The sequence below is a fragment of the Crotalus tigris genome, unplaced genomic scaffold, assembly GCF_016545835.1.
Source record: "Crotalus tigris isolate CLP2741 ecotype Arizona unplaced genomic scaffold, ASM1654583v1 scf7180000024432.2438137, whole genome shotgun sequence".
In the NCBI taxonomy this organism is placed as follows: Eukaryota; Metazoa; Chordata; class Lepidosauria; order Squamata; family Viperidae; genus Crotalus; species Crotalus tigris.
The window spans coordinates 759,256-775,272 of NW_024100599.1; the positions used below are offsets into that span (position 1 = coordinate 759,256).

Here is a 16,017-nt window from a genome sequence, read left to right on the forward strand (position 1 = left end):
TGGAGTTGATTTCTTGATCTGGTCTTCCTAGTGGGCTGAATGTTTATATAAACTGAGAGGTAGGGATGAAATTTAATAATAAAACAACTTTAAATGATAAATGGACATGTTGTTTCTTCCCTAGTTAGAATAGCTGGAGAACTCCTTGCCCTTCAATGGAACCCCCCCCCCGAAGGCATTTCTGCTCTTCCTCCAAACATCTATGAGGACAATAATGTATTTTAGGTTTTGCCAAGTTCTCTCCATTCTTTCATCATAATGGAGATTCAAAATGCCACCCTCAGCCATAGACTTCTACCCTTTTCACCCAAAGCCTAAAACTGATATTCCTGTGGATACGTGCAGTCGTATCTGTAAATGGGAAGAGTGGGGGAATACAAAGAAGAAGACTTTTCTTACTTCACTTAATCTCTTGGCAACAGTCATCATTTATACCATTTGGAAGAGATATTTCCAGGTACAGTATATCTTCCAAGAATTATTACAGTTACATCTGGAAATGCAATGTTATTCTCACTTTCACTTACCACTGGAACCAAGCAGAGCCAAAAATAGAAAGATGAGTCTGGGAACTAGTCCAAGATATTAAAAGTGTCCCTGTAAATAAACTGTGGAATGCGCAGTCATTTCTGGCTTATTTAAAACAAATGTTTCCTTCTCTATTTTTAATAAATATTTGTCTCCTAATTAGAATGGACGAACAATTTAAAAGGTCAGTGTCAGTATTAGCAGAATCTAAAAATCAGAGTTGAATTATTCTTACCTTTGGATACAATCACATCACATATTCCTATGTATGCCTAGATAGACATCTTTAGTTAGTAACTGCAACTGTGTCAGATGAAAATACTAGCCTTTTTCTAGTATTACTAAAATAGAAATACACTGCAGATGGAGGGAAAGGCTGAAAGCGTTCTTTGCCTCCTTGTCTGGCCTTCATCATCTCTTAAATTCTCCATATCATTGAGGATCTTAGAAAATCTGGCTGCTTGCCATTTTGCCTCTGAGTATAGAAGAGCTGTTGATGGAAAGAAACTTAAGAATGAATCATGCTCATTCAATCCAAGGGTTGTTTTTTCTTTGCTATAGCAGCCATGACAACAGTTATTCACTTATTAAACAGTGGCTGGGATGTCAGCCAAGCACCCAGTTAGAGGAGAGGAAATAGCAAAGATGCTGGCATTTTTTTAAAACAATCCAAGGAAGACTTATATTTAAAATGGTGTGTAATTTCTATAGCACACCCTTAAAAGAAACCTTACTTTCATTTATATTTCCTGGAAAAGAAGTCATATGAGACACATGACATATGAGATACCTGAGCAACTTGTATCCTCAAGGCTGTCAGGATGATAGAGAAAGAACAAGGATTGCCATTCAAGCCCTCCAGAGAACAACTGTATAAACATATCTACGGAAAAGGAGAACTGGGAAAAAAAATTTTTTTTCTAAGTACTCATCTTCAGGTTCTCCTAATCACAGAATAGAAACCAGTAAGTCAGGGGTGTCCAATGTTGGCAACTTTAAGATGTGTGGATTTCAACTCCCAGAATTCTCCAGCTGGCTGGGGAATTCTGGGAGTTGAAGTCCACATGTCTTAAAGTTGCCAAGCGGAATAACTCTGCAGTAAATTCTCATCACATTCATTTGTCTCATCTGTGCTCTCATCTTAGCAGCTTAAAATCATCTTTAGCTATTCTGGTTTAAAAATGAATATTTTCCCTTTTCTGCTAAGACAATTTTTTTCTACTTATGATGATAAATATGATTTGTTTACCATAGATATGATTGATTTCAACATACAATGATGGGGATCCTACTGTCCACTTAAAGCTGGTACACATATGTTCCCTCCTTGCTGAGGCATGATTGCTGAGCATTATCCTATGTGTTTGGTTGTCTTGAGCTGGAGGAGACAGAGAACAGGCCCTTGGCTTTCACAACCTTCATGCGCACTGTTGAGTCCGTGGCGGGAAAACAGACACGAGAAGCAGCTGGAGTTCTCAGTTTCATTTATTCAGCGTTCAGCTTACAGGAAGATGGCTTCAGCCTCGCCCAAACGCCTCGCAGCCTCTTATATAGGCAACTCCCGGGTAAATGGGTTACTTTTCCCGCGCCAGCACCCGCGCATGCGCACGGCGCTGGCGACAGCCTGTCTGGTCCCGGGCAGCTTTGCACCTGCCCGGGACTGCCTGCAAACGCCCGAGCCGTTTGCAAGGCTCGGGACATAACACCCCTTTCCCCCGGGCTAAAACTACTACCAACATACAACATTTATTTTATATGACATTTTGCTCCCCAGTGCTCCCACTGATTACTGGCTTTTGCCTTGCCAGCAATGTTATGTAATCTTCTAGATACTTAGGAGATTTCTTTGCTCTCTGTGACCTTCTTAGCTCTGGGTTACTGGCATAAGTCCCCTGACTGGAGGGAGGCGTGAGCCTGTTCTCTCTATTGTGCCCTGGTGTCTTCCAAGGACTGTGCCCCGATGCCTGGCCTGCTTGCTTGCCCACCGGGCTCGTCAGGCCAGGGCTTCTGTTACTTTGTGACCTGGTTGACCTACCTAGCTGTAGACCCTCAGGCCCCTTGAAGTGATAGCCGCTGCTGGGCGTCTCTGTAGAACCTCCTAGGTCAGTCCAAGACCTGTCAGGAGGCTGTCCATTCCCTGAACCCCATTCTGTGTTCGGGCTCGTGTGGGGTTCTGTACTTTCCCAAAACTCAGGTGTTCCCTGATTTGTGCTAGGGTTGTTGTAGTCGGGACTTGGTTCCTCGACTAGCTCTGTGTATGTTTGACCCCCTGTAGGATTTGGGGTAAGGTCAGGCCAACTTTGGGGATTGTGTGCCAGCTCTCTTGCGGGGAATGATTTGTTGGGATGCCCCCGGGTATCCTCCGTTGCTGGAGTGCTGTGTGATGTGTGTGGAAAGTGAGTATGCCCCCGGGGTGACTCCCTGGCTGGAGTAGGCGTGAGTGCCTGTTGTGTGGGTAAGCTCCATGACTTCCTTTTCGGAGCAATTGCAGAACCTTGGGACGAGCCGTTTGTGGCTCCCTCAGTGGAGATGGGCAGTAGCTCTTGCCCTTCCCTTTGCTCCAAAGGGTCCCCCTCCCCCCCTGGAAAAGACCCAGGAGTCTCAGCAGAAAAGTCTCGCCTAGAGCGAAGTTGGTCGATGTGCCGACGCAGGACACGACCGTTGTCCAGGGCAACCTCGTAGGAGAGAGGACCTGTGATCCTGGACACAGAAGCGGGGACCCATGTATGACCAGGCCCGTAATTGCGAGCCCAAACCGGGGCACCCACAAGTAGTTGTCTAGGTGCCCTAGGATGTGAGGTAGATGAAGGCAGTCTGTCCGGATGCAACCGGTCAAGTCTAGTAGTAAGTTGGCGCCCCCAACGAAGTTCAGCTGGACTTCTCCCTGTAGAAGTGGACGGTTGTGGTGCGATAAGAAAGGAGAAAGTCAGCAACCTGTGATGCCAGTCCCCGTAGGTGAGTCTCTTCAAGGCGTCCTTTGCGATGCGCACCATGCGTTCAGCCATACCGTTGGTGGACGGGTGAAAAGGCGCAGACGTGGCATGACGAATCAGGTTTGCCTGTAAGAAAGCTTGGAATTCGGAGGAGGTGAATTGAGGGCCGTTGTCGGACACAATGACATCTGGCAGCCCGTGTGCAGCAAAAATCCCCCTCAGTACCTGAATAGTCTTTGCAGTGGTGGTGGATGAGACAGGCACAACCTCAAGCCATTTTGAATGGCTGTCAACAAGGACCAAGAAGAAACTGGCCCTGAAAGGGCCCAGCGTAGTCAATGTGCACCCTAGACCATGGGGACTGTGTTTCCTCCCATTTATGCACAGGAGCTTGGGGCATCTCTGGGCGAGATCGTTGGCACATGTGGCATGCGTGTACCTTAGCCTCAATATCTTTATCTAAAGCAGGCCACCACAAGTGGCTGCGTGCAAGAGCCTTCATACGAACAATGCCAGGATGGACCCTCGTGGAGGGATTCTAAAGACCCTAGTCCTCATTGAGGTGGAATGACAACTCTGTTTCCCCAAAGCAGACAACCTGAGAAAGGGACAGTTCGTTCTTTTGGACCAGAAACTCTGAAACTCAGGACTAGGGCAGTGCTCAGGCCACCCGGACAGGACCCAGGAGCGGACACGTGAAAGTGTGTGATCTGTACCTGTTTCAGCGGTAACATCCCTGGCACTAAGAGGGAGCTCGGGCAAGGCTTGGATTGATAGAATGTTGACAGCTGGCGCGGGGTCAGCTTCTACTACTGGCAGAGGCAATCTACTGAGGCCATCAGCATGGCCCATTTCTTTCCCAGGCTTGTGGAGTAATGAAAAATCATATGCAGACAAGAAAATAGACCACCTAAGCATTCTAGGGGAAATGATGTGGGGAGTCTGCTTACGTGTGGTAAACAGTCCCAGCAGAGGCTTATGGTCAGTGAAGACCGTGAAATGCCTGCCATATAGAAAATCGTGGAATTTTTTAATTCCAGCAACAACAGCCAGAGCCTCCCTGTCTATCTGAGCGTAGTTGCGCTCGGCAGAAGACAGTGTTCTGGAGTAGTATGCAATAGGAACCTGAGTTCCATCAGACCTGAGGTGACTCAGGACAGCTCCAACCCCGTAGGGGGACGCATCACAAGCGATGCACACAGGGAGAGACTCGTTGAAATGTGCAAGAACACTGTTAGAAGTGAGCAAGGCCTTGACTTCTTTAAAGCAAGCCTCATGCGCTTGTGACCACAGCCACACAGCCTGTTTGTCTAGTAGCCTGTGAAGAGGCTCAGCTACACTAGCTTTATGTGGAAGAAAAGAATTGTAGAAATTCAGGAGGCCTAGAAAGGCCTGAAGTTCGGCCTTAGACTTTGGCCTGGGTGCATCTAAAATAGCAGTTAGTTTGGATTCAGCAGGATGAATCCCAGCAGCATCAATTTTGAATCCCAGAAATTCAGTAGAAGGCACCCCAATCTGGCATTTGTCTTTTCTGAGCTTGAGGCCTGATTTCCTGAATCTTAACAGGACAGCCCTAAGCCTTTCAGCTAGAATGTGTGTGGAGTCTCCTGCAATCAAGACATCGTCAAAGTAGGGGCAGACCCCTGGTATACCTCGTAGTGTGTTTTCCATAACGCTTTGGAAAATCCCAGGAGCGACATTCACTCCAAACTGTAGCCTTTTTACTTTAAAGGCACCCCTGTGGGTCACAATGGTCTGAGCTATGGCAGCATCATCATCAACAGGCAGCTGTTGATATGCTTGAGCTAGGTCAAGCTTTGCAAAAACACGCCCCCCCTTGAGAGAGGCCAGGATGTGACTGACCACAGGAACAGGATAGGCATGTTGCTGCAATGCCTTATTGAGTGTGCATTTGTAATCAGCACAAATGCGAATGTCCCCATTTGCCTTTAGAGGCGTGACAATGGGGGTCTCCCACGGGCTGGAATCAACAGGTTCTAGGATTCCCTGTTGGATTAGTTTGTCTAGTTCAGTGTCAATCTTACTTTTTAAAGCAAAAGGGACCCTTCTTGCTTTAATCCTAATGGGAGTGACAGTGGGGTCTAGCTTTAAGGACACAGGTGGTCCTTTGAATGTGCCCAGCTGGGGGCTGAAAACATCTGCAAATTCTGTGCAGACTTCCTGTAGGTCGAGTGTTTGTAAGCTATTGAGTCCTGTGACGTGTATCCCCAGGGCCTCAAACCAATCGAGTCCTATGAGACTCGTTCGTTCACCCCCTACTACTAATAAGTCTAGTGGACCTTCAAAACTCTTGTATTGCACGTTAAGGGTGGCCTCCCCCTTAACACACACTCTTGAGTTCTGAAAATCTGTTAATACAATATCAGAAGGCCTTAACTTGGCCTTAGACCCACTTCTGGAACAAATCTTCCTAAATGTATGCAATGAAATGATGGACAGGGCAGACCCTGTGTCTAGTTCCATAGATAATGGAACCCCTTGTAGCTTCACGTTGAGTGACAGCTTTTTCTTCATGGGCTTGTGTGTGCCTGTTCTACAGATGCTTCTTCGCGAAGCGCAAAAACCTACCCTATTCTGGCTGGGGAATCTGGTACCCTTCAGGCGTTCTTCTTGGGGTTGTGCCTTTCGTCGGCCAGACACACAGCTGCAATATGCCCTTGTTTGCCGCATGCCCGGCAGGTAGCGGAGCGGAACTTGCAGTCGGTTCTCCTGTGGCGACCTCCACAGCCGATGCACTTGAGCGGAGCCGAAGAGCTTCCCTTCTGGTTCTCTTCCTTCGCGGGGTGTAGACGGTCGACTTCCTCGTCCGGATCCTCCTCGGAGTTTCGTCGGACGTCTTCCTGGTGCACGGACGCACCCTCTGCACTGTTTCTGATCGGCCGCATGTTTTTGACGGCGCCGCCTGCTGCTTTTTCTGCGGTGACTTCCCTTAAGGCGTCTTGGAAGGATAATTCTTCCTTTGCGAAAAGTCTCTGTTGTAGCTCGCGATGCCTTAACCCGCACACGAATCGGTCCCTCAGTCGTTCCTCGAGGTCCTTGAACTCGCAGGGCTTGGCGGCCTTCCGTAACGCGGCGATGTATTCCTTGGCTGACTCACCGGACCGTTGATCCCTTTGTTCGAAGGTGTGGCGCCATGAGATAACGGACACCTTGGGGTTGAAGTGCTCCTTCAGCAGCTTCTTCAGGTCTGCGTAGCTTACAGACTCTACTGGGACAGGTGCTGCAATGTTTTCTGCGATTTCGAAGGCGTCTTGGCCGCAAACGCAAAGCAGGGTGGCCGCCTTCAAGCTATCTTCCCTCACTTGGTTTGCCTTGAAGTAGTTCTCCATTCTGGATACGTAGGACTCCCACCGCTCTGGATGTGAGACGTCGAATTCCGAAAGCCTTCCGATTTTCGCCATCTTCGGATCTTCAGGAGACGGGTCTATCAGCCAGCCTACCCCCGAATGCGCACCGGACTGGCGGGCAGCTGCCGAGTCGACGCCGTTCCTCTTTCGCCGCTCAGGACTCCTTGGGTAAGCTTACACTTCTTCCTTTCCAGGTAGTGCAAGGCATCCCACCTTCGTCGCCAGTGTTGAGTCCGTGGCGGGAAAACAGACACGAGAAGCAGCTGGAGTTCTCAGTTTCATTTATTCAGCGTTCAGCTTACAGGAAGATGGCTTCAGCCTCGCCCAAACGCCTCGCAGCCTCTTATATAGGCAACTCCCGGGTAAATGGGTTACTTTTCCCGCGCCAGCACCCACGCATGCGCACGGCGCTGGCGACAGCCTGTCTGGTCCCGGGCAGCTTTGCACCTGCCCAGGACTGCCTGCAAACGCCCGCGCCGTTTGCAAGGCTCGGGACATAACACGCACCACTCCCCAGCCTCATTACTTAGCTAAAATAGGGCCTAGATAATCAGAGCAAGAAATTTATGGAGCATTCTTTGATAGGACTGGTAAATTGCACTTTAATATAACTATCTGGCTGGACCTAGAATCTAGTTAATACACTCCAAGAATAGGGTTTTTTTTAAATAACCAAGACAAACACCAATTCAACCCATTCATTTTTGTAGCACCCAGAAAGGCAATTCACAGTGTCTGTAATCGTTAAAGCATGGAAGGCACATTAATCTGATCTACATTCTGAAGTAAGGCCCATTCTTCTTGGGCCTTGGACTGAACAGCCATTGCTGTGGATCCTGATTACTTTGAGATAATGCCCTTCTAGAATTTTCTTTATTTTATTTTAGAAAATGTATACAACCACCTACTCCCTCTCAGAGACTGTAGGCAGCTTACAAACAGTAAAAACACACAATAGAAATAACAATAAAAGAAAATATAAAAGAAAAACAATAAAAAACAACCCACTCCCTGCAACAGCACATGATTAAATAAGCCATTTGATGGACTCCCTCGCACTCTGGGTTCCCTAGATCCGCTGGCACAACATCGTCAGGGCCTTCCAAAAGACTGTCAAAAGTGGGGCAGTCTAATTACATCCCGGGATGATGTTCCAAAGGGAGAGAGCCACCACAGAGAAGGCCCTTTTTCTGGCTCCTGCCAGATGTATCTCCTTAGGGAATGGAACCCACAAAAACAATTCTGCTTCCCTTATCCTTTTTCCCTCGCTCAAAGATGAACTAAAATATCAAGTGTTTTCAAGTACTGCATTATTTGACCTGCAGCTTTCCCCTTTGGAGAAGGCACAGGGCTCTCTCCCTGATTCCAAAGGTTTCCTTGATGGAATTAATTTGAATTCTTGGAATTACTAGTTGATGAGAGGATTCTTGAGCAACTACTTTCTTATCCTTTGCTGGGTGGAAATACCATTTCTTCTTTTTGAAAGATATGGTATAGAATAATGTAGTTGGATGCCCGTACCAGTATCAGTGCTAGGGAGGAACTGCTCCAAAATATTCTAATCACATGAAGATCTCATTCCCAAAGTTCAATATATTTGTAGGACAAGCTAGAATGGATCATGTTCCTTACAGGTAGTCCTTATTTACTGACCACAACAGAGGCCCAAAAACTAGGTCACTAAGAGAGGCAGTTGCTAAGTGAAAAGCATATGATCGTGTCTATGGTGTAACTTCAGTTTTCCTTTGGTTCTTGCTACTTCCTTCAAGTCAGTGCTTCTCAATTATTTTCTGTCATGCCCCCCTAGGAAGAAGAAAACATTTCGCGCCCCCCTCGTCATATTTCCTCGTCTTAGCCTTCGGAAGACTTTCTTTTATCTCCTTCTCTCCTTCTCTCTCCGCCTGTCTTCTCATCCCTGTTAAAAAAATTTTTTCTCTACAGAGGACCGATTTCCGGGTCTAAAAGTCACACGGGCGGGTTTGGCCAATCAGGATAGAGCATCATGTCTATCCAATCGGGTCCTTTGCATGTGTCACGTGCGTTGGCGGTCATGTTGTCCTCCGCGTCGGGCTGCTACTGGGGCTGCGCTGGGACAATCTTCAGTGTTCGCGCCGCGCTGCTCCCTCTCTTCAGCTCTAGAGTTGCTAGGCAACCAATGCCGTGTGGGACGCCGCTTGCGAGTGAGTCGGATGATCCGATCTAGAAATCCAATATGACAGTATTTGCCGAGGTCAAACGAGCCCCCCTTTACGGAGCCTTGCACCCCCCCTGGGGGGCGCGCCCCACTATTTGAGAAGCACTGCTTCAAGTGAACTACATTCTTTCTCTATGAGGAAGTCTTGGTATGGGATAAATAAGCAAGTGAAAATAATAGCAGAGAGATGTTGCAAAGGTTGTAAATGAAAGAACTGGTCACTAAGGTGTTTTTAAGTATCACTTTAACTTTGAATGTTGCTAAATAAGGACTGGAATCACCTTTTAGGCTGGTGTATGTTTATCTGATTATAATTTCTGTGCAGCATTAGGACGAGAAGAAGAGGCAAAAGTCTTGAGGCTTAGTTTCTTAGCATTAAAGATATGCACAGAAACTCAATTCCTCTTTTACAATCAAGGAGAAAAAGCTATTTCCTTTCTGAAAGGATTTGAATTAGAGCTACCAAATTTGGACAATGAGTAGATGGCGATAAATAAGTAATTTTATCTCTATCTCTTTTCTGACAGATAGTAGAAATTAGGATCTTTGCAATCCGGACCTGGCAGCTTTAAGTTATACACACCTCTGAGATGCTTTGAGAGAAACTGAAAAGTATGTTTAAAGAATGCTGACACCTAGTGGCTGCACACTACTCAGACATCCTGGCTTTTGACAAAAGCTAGCCAATATAGATTTCTCCAACCTGGTTTAGCTGGTGATTAAGGTACAAGGACCAAACACCATAATTTAGGTAAAAAAGAGATACAGAATAATTTGTTTCCTGGAAGTAGGACACTCATAATGTTGCCAGTTCTTATGATCAGAATTATACAACTGGATTGTTTCTTCATAAAACTAACTGCAATGGAAAATGATGCAATTAGTGCTCTTGAGAATAAAATCAGAATCCATGGATGGAAAATACAGGTATTTAAAGAATATGGTACTGATGGTCAGTCATAAAACCCTAGGATTTTGCTAAGAAAATAAAGCATGTAGAAAACCAGTTCCTAAATTCAGTAATATTCAAAGTATGAGTTTGACTTCTATATACATGGCAATCTTTAAAACAATTTTTAAATTGCTCGCAAACTTCTGGGGGATCATGATCCACAGTCCAACCACCTTTGATTAAAAACATATCCTGATAATATGAAAAAGGAATAGGCCTATCTTTAAATTAGATTTTTTCCATTCTCTTTCTTAGAATTCTAAAGTTTCATGAGAATTTGGGGGCCATGAGAGGGCCCAAAAAATTGACTCAAATCTCACATGTAAACAATTTTCTATCATATGGAACCTTGCTTCTTAATCAGTTATACATGATCATCTCCCCATCACAGGCATGTGACCGCATGTTGTTAACCTTTGTGTTCTGCTGTCTGATGACTGCGATTCACAATATTTGATTTCTGGCATTTTTTTGTCAATTTTCATGAAAAAAACTGCCCATTCAAAATGAATGGATTCGTTTAACAACTGCCATGTTCACTTTGACTGCTGTGAAAAAATCTGAAAAATTACTTCTGGTCACATGGGTGCCTTGTTTTATGACCGCAAAAGCTTAAAATCATAATTCCAGTCTCAGTTATGGTTGTAAGTTGAGGAGTACTATTGCATCAAACATCTGACCACCTGCTACCAGAACACCAGATTTTGAAGTATGAAAACCAAGTGATTCATTTTAATATAAAGATCCTGGACACAGTGCACCTTGACCCTGAGAAGCACAAAGGAAGTAAACATTTGACAACCAACTCATAAAACTTTTGCCTGAGCTAATCCACCTATTTCTTCAAACAATGAATACAGAGCAACAAAGGATGAGAAGCAAAGACATGTATTAGGGAATAAAAAATTTGTTGTATGTTAAATAGGCTGGGTACTTGATATAATTAATTCAATAATTATGTAATTGCCTTATTAATGAATATTGTGATAAGATGCAAATCTGTCTGCAGCTATTAAAAACTAAGATCTTGAGGAAACTGCGTATTACTTATTTTTCAGTTCCTGCTCTGTTATTAGGACATAGAGCCTGGTTTGATTGGATAAGCTTATGTGTGCTGTTTTTCTGCAAGTCATTTGTTTCATTAAAAGATCTCTAGTTTTCAGTGATGTTTGAAGACATTTAGAAATATACAGGAAATGAATATGTCTTCATATATATCTAACTATTTCTTGAATTAAGTCAAACTGTCCAGGCTATTTTTCTCTTTCTGTCCAGGACTGGAGAAGACTAGGCTGAGAAGAAATTAAGGTGAAACAATCCAGTCCATGATCCCATCCAGCGCAATTTCTGAAGAAACTAAGAAGTAAGATGGGGGGAAACTGCTGCTTAACCTGCTATATTTCTACAACAGCTTATTTTGGTGTAATGGAATGAGGGTTACTTCTTTATTTTGGACTCTCATGAGTGCAAGCACCAATGCATCATTGAAAGACCAAGTGAGGCAACTCATCAGACCACTTTATAGTGCAATTTGTAATAAAGTTTTGTCTATTCCTTATCCCTAGTGAGCTCTGTTTTTAAGATCTATACTATTGAAATATGTGAAATTCCTGGAGTGAAGATTTAATACATTACCCTTTACACAGACCTAGTTAAGTGAGGAAAACGTGCCAACGTGGGCTGATCTCAGAAAACTGGGGAGGGCTAGTCTTTGTTAGTATTTGCATGGAAGATCATGAAGGCTGTAGGCTAGAAATAAAATAAAAATTAATATCAAGGAGGACAAGTTGAGTGGGATCTCCAGTACATTAATTTTGAGTCTATTGATGATAATGAAATTATAGCTTTATTTATAATGAATTAATTAGACATTCAAAAGATTGTTGAAGAAACAGTTTGGACTTTGAACTGAATTGTGGCAATCACATCCATCACAAATGTGCTGCTATTAAATAAAAGACTTTTCCAATATACCAGGAGTTCAGAGCCCACTTTGTCATAACGGCATCTTCATTTACTGTATGTAGAAATGTTACCTTCATGATGGATTAATTTTTATGGAGGCCTAAGCAAGTTCAGATATGCTGTCTCAGCAATGAAACATTCTGCAAGCAGCTATTTTGATCTTTTTACTACTTGTTTTACTACTTTACTACTTGTTTTACTACTTGTTTTTTATACATAATGTACATATCTTTGTGTTTGCCCCTTTGTTTTATGATCTTTTTTCTGTTATTATTTTAAAAGCAATAAGATTATTTAAAAATGTCTAGGGGCCTGCCTGATTCCCTCCTGCAATATAACATTTATATACATAATGCTATGATAACACTAGTGAAATGGAATCAGTGGCTTTTACTATTGACATATTGTATGGTTTATGTTAAGTCCTTTGATTGTAGGCGAATGACGAAGACTCATTGTGCAGTTAACAGCTCTTTATTCGTTAACAGCAACACCCCAACAACACAAACGGCATACAGGCCTCTCTTTATCTGTCCGGAGACCCGGACACAATGGCATCAGCAGAGCGTTTTCACGCCTTGCGCATGCGCGCAAGGCTGGCGCTGCTCAATCTGGTCCCGGGCAGCTTTTGGAATGCCCAGGACCAATGCAATGTCCCAAGCCTGCTTTTGCAGGCTCAGGACACAACACCCTTCCCCCTAGATGGAACACCTCTGTGCACATACATGTACACCCTACATTGGGAGAGTGTTATATAGTTCCATAAATCAAATGCACGGAATGTGGAATATTCGAGGCTACCCTCAGGCCAAAACCCCCTTCACTTCGTTTTGGGAATGAATGTATCCGAAATCAAGAAATAATACAAAATAACCATGCCCTTTTATTCAGGGCCCTTATGAGTAATCCCCTTTGAACTTGACAGCAACTTCACAAATTCTCTAAGATATTTGGGTGGGCACTTGGCCCGCTGCGACCTCCTCAGACCAGGAGAGATTGCTTGGCCCACCTGCTCGCCTACCAGGCTAGGTAGGCCAAGGCGTTGCTGCCCTAAATTCCCAGGTGACCCTGGTGCTGTTGCCTGGCCTACCTGCTCTCCTACCAGGCTCGGCAGGCCAGGACTTTGCTGCCCCAAATACCCGGTTGACCCACCCATCTGCTGGCTGGCTGGACCCTCTAAGTCCAGGCCAGCATACCTAGGAGAGGTGGTATTCCCTGGGTCCACAATGGAACCTTCTTGAGACCATTGTCCCTCGACCCCCAGGCCAGCAGATGGAGATTGCTGGGTAGCGGAGGTGCCCCAATACTCCATAGCCCCCAAGCATGTGCCCAAGGTATTAGAGTCAGGAGTCGCCTGCATGGCAACCCCCCTTGCTGTTGACCTCCTTTTGGGAGCAATTGCGGAATTTGACAAATGTTCCTGCTGGCATTCTTTTTCTCTTGTAGTTTGTGGGTTGTGTAGACACCCCCGGTCAGTCTCCCTGTCTGGAGCACTATCTGATATTTGTGAATACTGTGAATACCCCCGGTGTGACTCCCTGTCTGGAGTAATTGTGGATGTGTGGGATGACCCCCTATCCATTGAATTCCTGTATGGAGCACTTGCAGAACCTTGGGATGAATCCCATGTAGCCTCAGTATTGGCTAGTGATGGCCTGTTGGGCTGGTGAAACTGAGCCTAAGAATGCATGTTTATAGTCCTCCTCCCCCCCCAGAGCACAGTCAGGAGTGGAAGAGTGAGAGTCCAGTCTCCACCGCAGTTGGTCTATGTGTCTGTACAGAACGTGGCCATCTCCCAAGGCAACTTCGTATGACAACGGCCCAGAGAACTTGCAGACCACAGCTGTGACCCAGAGATGACTAGGCCCATAGTTTTGAGACCAGACCGGATTGCCCACTTGAAGTCTCCTCGGTTCCCGCGGTTGTAACACCTGTGAAGCCACCCAGTAAGGGTGCAACCTGTCCAGTTTAGTGATGAGGCAGCGACCCCAGCGGAGTTCAGCAGGGGTCTGCCCTGTGGCAGTGAAAGGTGTGGTGTGGTGTGCAAGAAGGAAATCTGCTAACCTGTGATGCCAGTTACCGTGTTACTGTTCTTGAGGGCATCTTTGGTGGTGCGCACCATTCTCTCTGCCAATCCGTTGGAGGATGGATGGAAGGGAGCCAAAGTTGCATGGTGGATCAGGTTGGCTTGAAGAAAAGCCTGGAACTCAGAACAGGTAAATTGAGGGCCATTATCTGAAACCAGAACATCTGGAAGACCATGTGATGCAAAAATTCCTCTCAACACCTGGATGGTCCTGGCAGTAGTAGTGGAGGAAACAGGAACAACCTCTAGCCACCTGGAATGGCTATCAACAACAACCAGGAAGAATTGCCCCTGAAAGGGCCCAGCATAATCTATATGCACCCTAGACCATGGGGTTTGAGTTTCCTCCCACCTATGTACTGGGGCCTGAGGCATTTCAGTCCGCAACTGTTGGCACACTTGGAACCCATGCACCTGGGCCTCAATGGCTTTATCGAGTCCAGGCCACCAAAGATGGCTGCGCGCAAGCGCTTTCATCCTGACTATGCCAGAATGTCCCTCGTGCAGAGAGACCAAGATTCTAGACCTCAGTGAGGCTGGGATCACTACCCTGCTACCCCATAACAGGCATCCCTTGAAAGTGGACAACTCATGCTTCTTGTGCCAGAAACTTTGGAACACAGTATCTGGGCACTTGTCAGGCCATCCTGACAACACCCATGCCAGCACGCGTGTAAGTGTGTGATCAGTGGCAGTTTCTGTAGCTACATCCCTAGCATTTAGGGGAGATTCAGGCAACTCCTGAATGGACAGAATATTAATGGCTGGAGCAGGATCAGGCTCCAATTGGTTCAAAGGCAATCTGCTTAGGCCATCAGCATGACCCATTTCTTTTCCAGGTTTGTGAACCAATGTGTAGTCATATGCTGACAGGAAAATGGACCATCTCGGCATACGAGGAGAAATGATATGTGGGGTCTGTTTGTTAGTGGTAAACAACTCCAGCAAAGGCTTATGGTCAGTAAAGACCGTGAAATGGTGGCCGTATAAGAAATCATGACATTTCTTAATGCCAGCCACTATAGAGTGAGAGTCCAGTCTCCACCGCAGTTGGTCTATGTGTCTGTACAGAACGTGGCCATCTCCCAAGGCAACTTCGTATGACAACGGCCCAGAGAACTTGCAGACCACAGCTGTGACCCAGAGATGACTAGGCCCATAGTTTTGAGACCAGACCGGATTGCCCACTTGAAGTCTCCTCGGTTCCCGCGGTTGTAACACCTGTGAAGCCACCCAGTAAGGGTGCAACCTGTCCAGTTTAGTGATGAGGCAGCGACCCAATGCTTCTCTGTCAATTTGAGCATAATTACGCTCTGCAGAAGACAGAGTCCTTGAATAATAGGCTACAGGGACCTGTGTCCCATCAGCCTTCAGATGGCTAAGTACAGCTCCCACCCCATAAGGAGATGCATCACAGGCGATGCAAGAAATGTGCTAAAACAGCATTAGACATGAGCAAGGCCTTAACCTCATTGAAACTCTTGTCAAGGAGCCTGCTTGTCTAAGAGCCTGTGTAAAGGCTCTGCCACAGCAGCCTTATGTGGGAGAAATGTATGATAAAAATTTAATAGCCCCAAAAAGGCTTGTAGCTCACTCTTAGATTTGGGGCCTGCTGAATAGCTTGCAATTTAGTTTCAGCAGGGTGAATGCCTTGAGCATCTATCCTGAATCCTAAGAAGTGACTCCTATCTTACATTTATCCTTCTTTAGTTTAAGGCCTGCTTTGCGAAAACGAAGCAAGACAGCCCTTAGTCTCTCTAAGTTTTGAGATGACTCTCCAGCAATGAGGACATCATCAAAATAGGGACAGACTCCAGGAGAAGTGTGCTTTCCATGACACTTTGGAATATGCCAGGGGCTACATTTACCCCAAATTGCAGTCTCTTGACCTTGAAGGCCCCTCTGTCAGTTACAATAGTCTGGGCCTCAGCAGCTGCCTCATCAACAGGTAACTGTTGATAGTCCTGTGCCAGGTCAAGCTTCGCAAAAAT

General features: G+C 45.6%; 1 long non-coding RNA gene across 1 annotated transcript in view; it reads right to left on the reverse strand.

Annotated features, from left to right (window-relative positions):
• Positions 1 to 996, reverse strand: part of LOC120302407 — a 69,261-nt gene extending 68,265 nt beyond the window's left edge. Inside the window, exon 1 of the long non-coding RNA XR_005555125.1 lies at positions 764 to 996. This is a non-coding gene — a long non-coding RNA (uncharacterized LOC120302407). The remainder of the gene's footprint in view (positions 1 to 763) is intronic.
• Positions 997 to 16,017: the final 15,021 nt, after the last annotated feature.